Genomic DNA, 7,283 nt, shown 5'->3' with positions numbered 1-7,283 from the left:
ATCCTATTTAAAAAGCAAAAAGATTATGCTTCGACTCTTGCAAAGAACGGACTAACAGGGTCAGCTACCCAATTAATCCTCCTAATTACATACCGTTACTGTATAAGATAGATCTCGTTGTGAAAGATCTATTACTGAAAAATTTATGAGTAGAGCCGAAGAGTGTGAACTGTACAAGTTACCAATTAAATGTTAAATGAAGGAATGAGCTCCGGTGTATAGAGGGGACCTCACCGTTTAAGAAGTAACCATAGAAACGATGGAACCCACTATTTATTTATCCATTTCTATTTACTCCTTTATTTTAGTTAATATGCTTTTTTTGATACCTAGTATCAATACAATTTCTTATTTCAAGGCGAAATGAAATGCCTAGAAAAAAGGAAAAATCGTGGGCGGGACGGTTATAGTAGCAAAAGCCATTGGAATTTTTATTTTATACATTGGAAGAATCCGTTTTGTTATTAATAGACTAGAAAAGAATAACTGAAAGAAAGAATTAGTTATTCATCAAAATTTCTTTTATTCAATGACCAGAATGAAAGAGGGATATATAGCTCGGAGACAAAGAGTAAGAGCTTTGGTTTCGGCTGATCGGGATAGAGATAGGAAAAAAAGATATTTTCGTCGTTTGTGGATCACTCGAATAAATGCAGGAATTCGAGGAATGGGGGTATCCTATAATTATAGTAGATTAATAAAAAATCGGTACAAGAAACAGTTGCTTCTTAATCGTAAAATACTTGCACAAATAGCTATCTCAAATAGGAATTGTCTTTATATGATTTCCAACGAGATTATAAAATAAGGAGATCGGAAGGAATCCACCGAAATGCTTTAAATGAAATGGGGTTCCCTCGAGAATGAACTCGAGGGAGGTAGAGTAGAAATTAATATGATAAAAAAATTCTGATAAGGTCATCAAAACAAGAAAACAAGATGAGCGAAGACGCTCAATAAAAAAAAAAAAAATTTATTTTTCTTCCCCAACCCGATTCGATTCTTTTATTTATTTCTTTTTTCTTACGACACGACAATTTTGATTATCAGATTTTTTGAATAAAGCATCAGTCTACGTTTGATAATTTTGAGTCAATTGAAGGGTAAGCCTATTTATTTCTGGTTCTAAGAGCAGTAGTTCTAGCGGTCGACTCTCTTCTTTCAAATCGTTTCTCATTTCTGGTTCTAGTTCTAGCGGTCGACTCCCTTCTTTCAAATCGTTTCTCATTATTAATAAAGGGTAACGAAGATAAAATACGAGCTTGTTTTATAGCAATAGTAATTAATCGTTGTTGTTTTAAAGTCAATCTATTTACTCGCCTAGATAAGATTTTTCCTTGTTCACTAATAAATCGACTAATTAAACTCATGTTTCTATAATCAATTCGATCCCCCGATTGGATCGGGGGCAAACGCCTACGAAAAGATCGCTTGTATTTATCCATCATTTCTTTATTCCTTATTTCTAAAAATAATCCTATCCTATCCTTTTCTAAAATCCTATTTTGATCGGATCAAATTCAAATTATAGAATTAATAGAATAAATACGATTTGCTTTGTTTTTTTTATTATTGTATTATTTATTTATTATTTATTTCTTATTTATTTGTTTATTTTATTAGTTTATTTTAATTATTTATTTATTATTTATTTGTTTATTTTATTAGTTTATTTTATTATTATATTATTTATAGATATTTATTTAAATATAATTTCATATTTTAATATATTTAATATATAAATATAATTTCATATTTTAATATATTTAATATATAAATATAATTTCATATTTTAATATATTTAATATATAAATATAATTTCATATTTTAATATATTTAATATATAAATATAATTTCATATTTTAATATATTTAATATATAAAATATAAATATAATTTAATATTTTAATATATTTAATATATAAATATAATTTAAATAAATATCTATAACTGTGATAATACATAAATAATAAATAAATATAATTTATAAATATATATAAATATAATTTCATATTTTAATATATTTAATATATAAAATATAAATATAATTTAATATTTTAATATATTTAATATATAAATATAATTTAAATAAATATCTATAACTGTGATAATACATAAATAATAAATAAATATAATTTATAAATATATATAGAACCGACACGAAAATAATAAATAATTAATAAAATAAGAAATAAATAATGAAATATAGTAATAAATACAAAATATAGTAATAACTAAAAAATATAGTAATGAATAAATCATACAATATAATAAATAATACAATATTAACAATATTAAAATTAACAACAATATTAAAATTAACAATATTAAAATAATCATTATGCACGAATAGAAAATAAAAAAAAAAATAGTTAGTGATATTAAAAATCTAATTCCTAATCAATGAAAATCCAACTCCTAATCATTCGAAGACTGTAAACTAAAAATCATTCGAAGACGGTAAACTAAAAAAATAAATAATTGACTCGAGAATAAAGAAAAAAATTATTAAAAAAATAAGAACTAAATAAAAAATAGAATAAAAAAAAATAAAAGAATATTGATACAATCATATACCAGGTTAAAAAGGTTAAAAATTTATTAACGTGCATATCGAATAATTTAAAACTAAAAACTTCACTTTAAAAAGAAAGCGTGGAATAGACAAGGAAATACAAATATAGACTAATATATAAATAAAATATTTGTTATATATTAGTTATATATTATATCTAACTAATTATATACTTAATATTACTTAATATATTATATAATATATATTATTATACCTGAATACCTAATGTCCTATTTTCTCATACTAAATACCTAATGTTACCTAAATACCTAATGTCCTATTTTCTCATATTCTCGGGAAGGGTTGACATACGAGTACTTGATTCGATTTATTTCTTTATCTCCCCGTGAATTGTATGTTTGTAACAATAGGAACAGAATTTCTTCAATTCCAATCGACTAGGCGTATTGTGTCGATTTTTTTGAGTAATATACCTGGAAATGCCCGTTGATTCCTTATTAACGACGTTTCGAACACAACTGGTACATTCCAAAATAATCGTTACTCGGACATCTTTACTCTTGGCCATGAACCCCCTTTGAGTTTTTAATTCACCCAACTCTTCTATTTTCCGATCAAAAGTGAAGAAGAAAGGAATGAAAATAAATAAATAAAAGTTGCTAACTCAAAACCAAATCCTGAAAGATTTCGTTGCAATCAATTGCAATCAATATAGTAAATCAATATGTATTATACTAATAGTAAATAAGTAATACAATGATTTCTAACTCGATTTAGAATCACAGTACGGTATTTTCTTTAAGTATCTTGTAGGATACTGTTGTTCCAGCCACATTTCTCTTTTCGCTCTACTAGTAATTTAATTGGAGCTTGAACCCAAGTTTTGTTGAGGTTCAATCCACTTTTTTCGTTCTACCTTCCTTATTTATTTTATATAATTCTTATATAATTAGAATTCTAAAAAAACTAAATAGAATTATTTCTTATATAATTAGAATTCATTTCTTATATAATTATAATTCTAAAAACAACTAAAGTCAAGGGGGGGCGAGAGATTAGTCACAGATATTTGATTGTATATCGATCTAATCTTTTTCACCCCGTCCCGCGACAATAACTAGAATTAAAAAAAAGGGAATGTTAACGCATCCGGGAAGAAACGATTGATCTCTATCAATAAACCCGCTAAAGAACCGAACCAGAGAGTACTTAGTACCGGTGCTACGGAAAGATATGTTTTTAGATCTCGCATTTAAAATCCTCCTTCTTTATCGTATTACATACATTATGGTAATACATATATAATCACATGTATGTGTGGTTAAAGACCACTTGTATTTGTATATTTGTACCCGGAATTCCTAATTCAAAATTAAAATTTAAATGTACAATGATTCGATAGATAAGATTTTCCTTTTCTTAAAACAGCAAAATAGGTCCCTTTCTGCCTGAGAATTCCCGCCAAAAAGATTCATTTATTATTCATTATATGGTTGTTATATGATATGAGACCAAAAAGAGGAAATGGAAAGATAATTTTTGTATATCAATAGATGAAATAAGGGTGTGGAAAACAAGACAGGGATTCTCTACAATAACATCGTAGGCCAATTGAAAGGGATGTAGCGCAGCTTGGTAGCGCGTTTGTTTTGGGTACAAAATGTCACGGGTTCAAATCCTGTCATCCCTACCTATTACTTCTCCTTTGAGCAGTAAGGAGGGAGCCATTTTAGTTTTAGATTGATTAAAATTAAGCATACATAATCTATCATTTTCTCATATTATATATGATATATGATAGTATAGGTGTGCACGATGTATTGGGGTTATAAAATAAAAGAATCCTCTTTTTTACAGTCTTATTTATTATGATAAGAAAGCGCTCTTAGTTCAGTTCGGTAGAACGTGGGTCTCCAAAACCCAATGTCGTAGGTTCAAATCCTACAGAGCGTGATTCCGCTCTTGTTAAGTCGAAAATTACACCGAACTGAAAAAAAAAAAAAAAAAAAAAAAATTGAACAGCAATTCGAATTTGACCTCCTTGAATTAAATTAATTAAATTAAAATTAAAGGGGTCAGTCAAAAAAAGAGATGTTAATTAATCAAAGGTCCAACTGATCACCACGTATGTATTGTAAATATGCGGTTACGAATAATCCAGCCAAAGTAATAGGAATTAGACCTAAGACGATTCCAAATAGAAAAACTTCAATCATTTCAATTTATTTGAAAGGAGAAAAAGAAAGGTAATATCTATCCCTAAATATTAATCTCTATTGCCCATGAATATCAATAACTAATAATTGATAATTAACACGGTAAGGAACTATAGAATATATGGAATAGGACAGAAAACTTTGTTTTTATTAATTGTTCGTTCATTCAATTAATTTTCAAATAAGTCGTATCTTACTCAGACCAATAAATAGAGCTGAGGTTATAGTTAAAGCCGCTAGTAAAAAACCGAAATAACTAGTTAGAGTAGGCATGAAGGAGCTAAATGAAATATGTTCTTTTTATACATATGTTTATAAAGCACTTACCTAAGTTTCAATTTTTAAAAGAGACGGGGATAAGCAAAAATACCAATTGAAAGAATAAGTTCAATTGAAATTTTTTGATTCATCAATCATTCTAAACGGTATTCACAAAAATAGAGCGGCAGGACAAGAGTAGAAAAGAAAAAGAAATAGATTCATCATCTTTGTAGTTAGGTCAAGAAAAAACCTTTGGATCTAATACAAGAATACAAGAAAGGCCGCCTCACAAATATTGATTAGTAGAATTTTTTTTTTATTCCTTGCTCTTTTTTTTATCTATATCTAATACTATCGACTACTCTTACTTGTTACTAGACGACTAAGCAATTCCTTAAAATAAAAAAAGGAGGGCTTACAACAAAAAACAAAACCTCTTATGCAATTACGAAAAAAAGTCAATTTTTAGATTTCGCATCTAATTGACTTGCGGAAATATGATAATTTCCTTCATGAATTATTATAAACTTGTTGGATTCACGGGTTACCTGATCTTCCGTTTCTAGCCCCAAACCAATAATAGAATCCCCTATATTATATTCCAGGAATTTGAGGAATTTTCTATCGCATGATACGTGGTTATACATCGACAAGCAAGAAGAAGAAAGAAATTATCTAGCACTTCATGTCGATATACTGTTTGAAATTGCGTTGCTGTGTCAGAAGAAGGATAGCTATACTGATTCGGTATACTCTAAAAATACCTTTGGTACAATATTGACGATCTCACAAAGATTGAATTTCAGTGAATTTCCGTTTACTGATCTCATCTTTTACGGAATCGATCCCCTACAAGAATATGCGGAGCTCAGCATGTCTGGAAGCACAGGAGAACGTTCTTTTGCTGATATTATTACCAGTATTCGATACTGGATCATTCATAGTATTACTATACCTTCCCTATTCATTGCGGGTTGGTTATTCGTCAGCACAGGTTTAGCTTATGATGTGTTTGGAAGCCCTCGTCCAAACGAGTATTTTACAGAGAGCCGACAAGGAATTCCATTAATAACCGGCCGTTTTGATTCTTTGGAACAACTCGATGAATTTAGTAGATCTTTTTAGGAGGACCCAATGACCATAGATCGAACCTATCCAATTTTTACAGTGCGATGGTTGGCTGTTCACGGACTAGCTGTACCTACCGTTTCTTTTTTGGGGTCAATATCAGCAATGCAGTTCATCCAACGATAAACCTAATCCGAATTAATTATAGAGCTATGACACAATCAAACCCGAACGAACAAAATGTTGAATTGAATCGTACCAGTCTCTACTGGGGGTTATTACTCATTTTTGTACTTGCTGTTTTATTTTCCAATTATTTCTTCAATTAAGAAAAAAAGAGTAGTAGAATACTAAATAATAGTAGGAATTCTCTTATCCCATTCGGAAGGATTGCATCTCATAATTATCTATGACTGTTTATGTCTTTAGCATGACCACTTGATGAAATGTGGAGGGAAGCGGGATAAATGGCCGATACTACTGGAAGGATTCCTCTTTGGATAATAGGTACGGTAACTGGTATTCCTGTGATCGGTTTAATAGGTATTTTCTTTTATGGTTCATATTCTGGATTGGGTTCGTCCCTGTAATATGTAATAATGGGATGAACTAAGTTATAGGCATGAAAGTGTAAGAACTCAACGGGGCCCGCCTCCTCTTTCTTTGTCTGATTCGCGAGGAGGGGTCCCGTTGAATTCTTAATGATCATAATATTTTGTTCGTATAAATATAAATGACAACAAATAGATCACTTTTTCCGATGATGTTTTTGAAAAATGAACTCGATTAATTGATTCATAGCATCTGTTCTTCGATAGTATCTATCGATACTTTCAAGGTTAGAAGAAAAAAAGGAATCACTCAATTTCCTTTTCCTGGATGACACAATCACAATATATATTTAATTTTAATATTTAATTTTTTTTAATATTTAATTTTAATATTTTAATATTTAATTTTAATATTTCTTTTTTTTTTCTGTCGACCAGATATCAAGCAAACCCTTTCTAGACTAGTCTAACCTTACTCTATTTATTTTAGTATTTCATCAAAGTTTGAAATTTTTTTATAAGTTCATCGCCTTGCTTCTATTTTATATTTATAAAAAAAAGGATTCCTTCTCTTTTTTTTGGTTGTCCATTACTTATTATATTATATTATACTTATTTATACTTATACTTATTTTATACTTATTTATACTTA

The 7,283-nt window shown here is 28.6% G+C and overlaps 2 non-coding genes across 2 annotated transcripts; both read left to right on the top strand.

Annotated features, from left to right (window-relative positions):
• Window positions 1-4,151: 4,151 nt before the first annotated feature.
• TRNAP-UGG (transfer RNA proline (anticodon UGG)) lies at window positions 4,152-4,225 on the top strand. The gene has a single exon. It is a non-coding gene; the product is annotated as a tRNA-Pro (tRNA).
• A 189-nt stretch (window positions 4,226-4,414) lies between these two features.
• TRNAW-CCA (transfer RNA tryptophan (anticodon CCA)) lies at window positions 4,415-4,488 on the top strand. Its single transcript has one exon. It is a non-coding gene; the product is annotated as a tRNA-Trp (tRNA).
• Window positions 4,489-7,283: the final 2,795 nt, after the last annotated feature.

The sequence above is a fragment of the Durio zibethinus genome, unplaced genomic scaffold (assembly GCF_047325235.1).
Source record: "Durio zibethinus cultivar Kanyao isolate XHJ-2024 unplaced genomic scaffold, ASM4732523v1 HiC_scaffold_124, whole genome shotgun sequence".
Classification (NCBI taxonomy): Eukaryota; Viridiplantae; Streptophyta; class Magnoliopsida; order Malvales; family Malvaceae; genus Durio; species Durio zibethinus.
The sequence above is the reverse complement of the archived record's forward strand: the minus strand, read 5'-3'. Positions and strand labels throughout refer to the sequence as shown.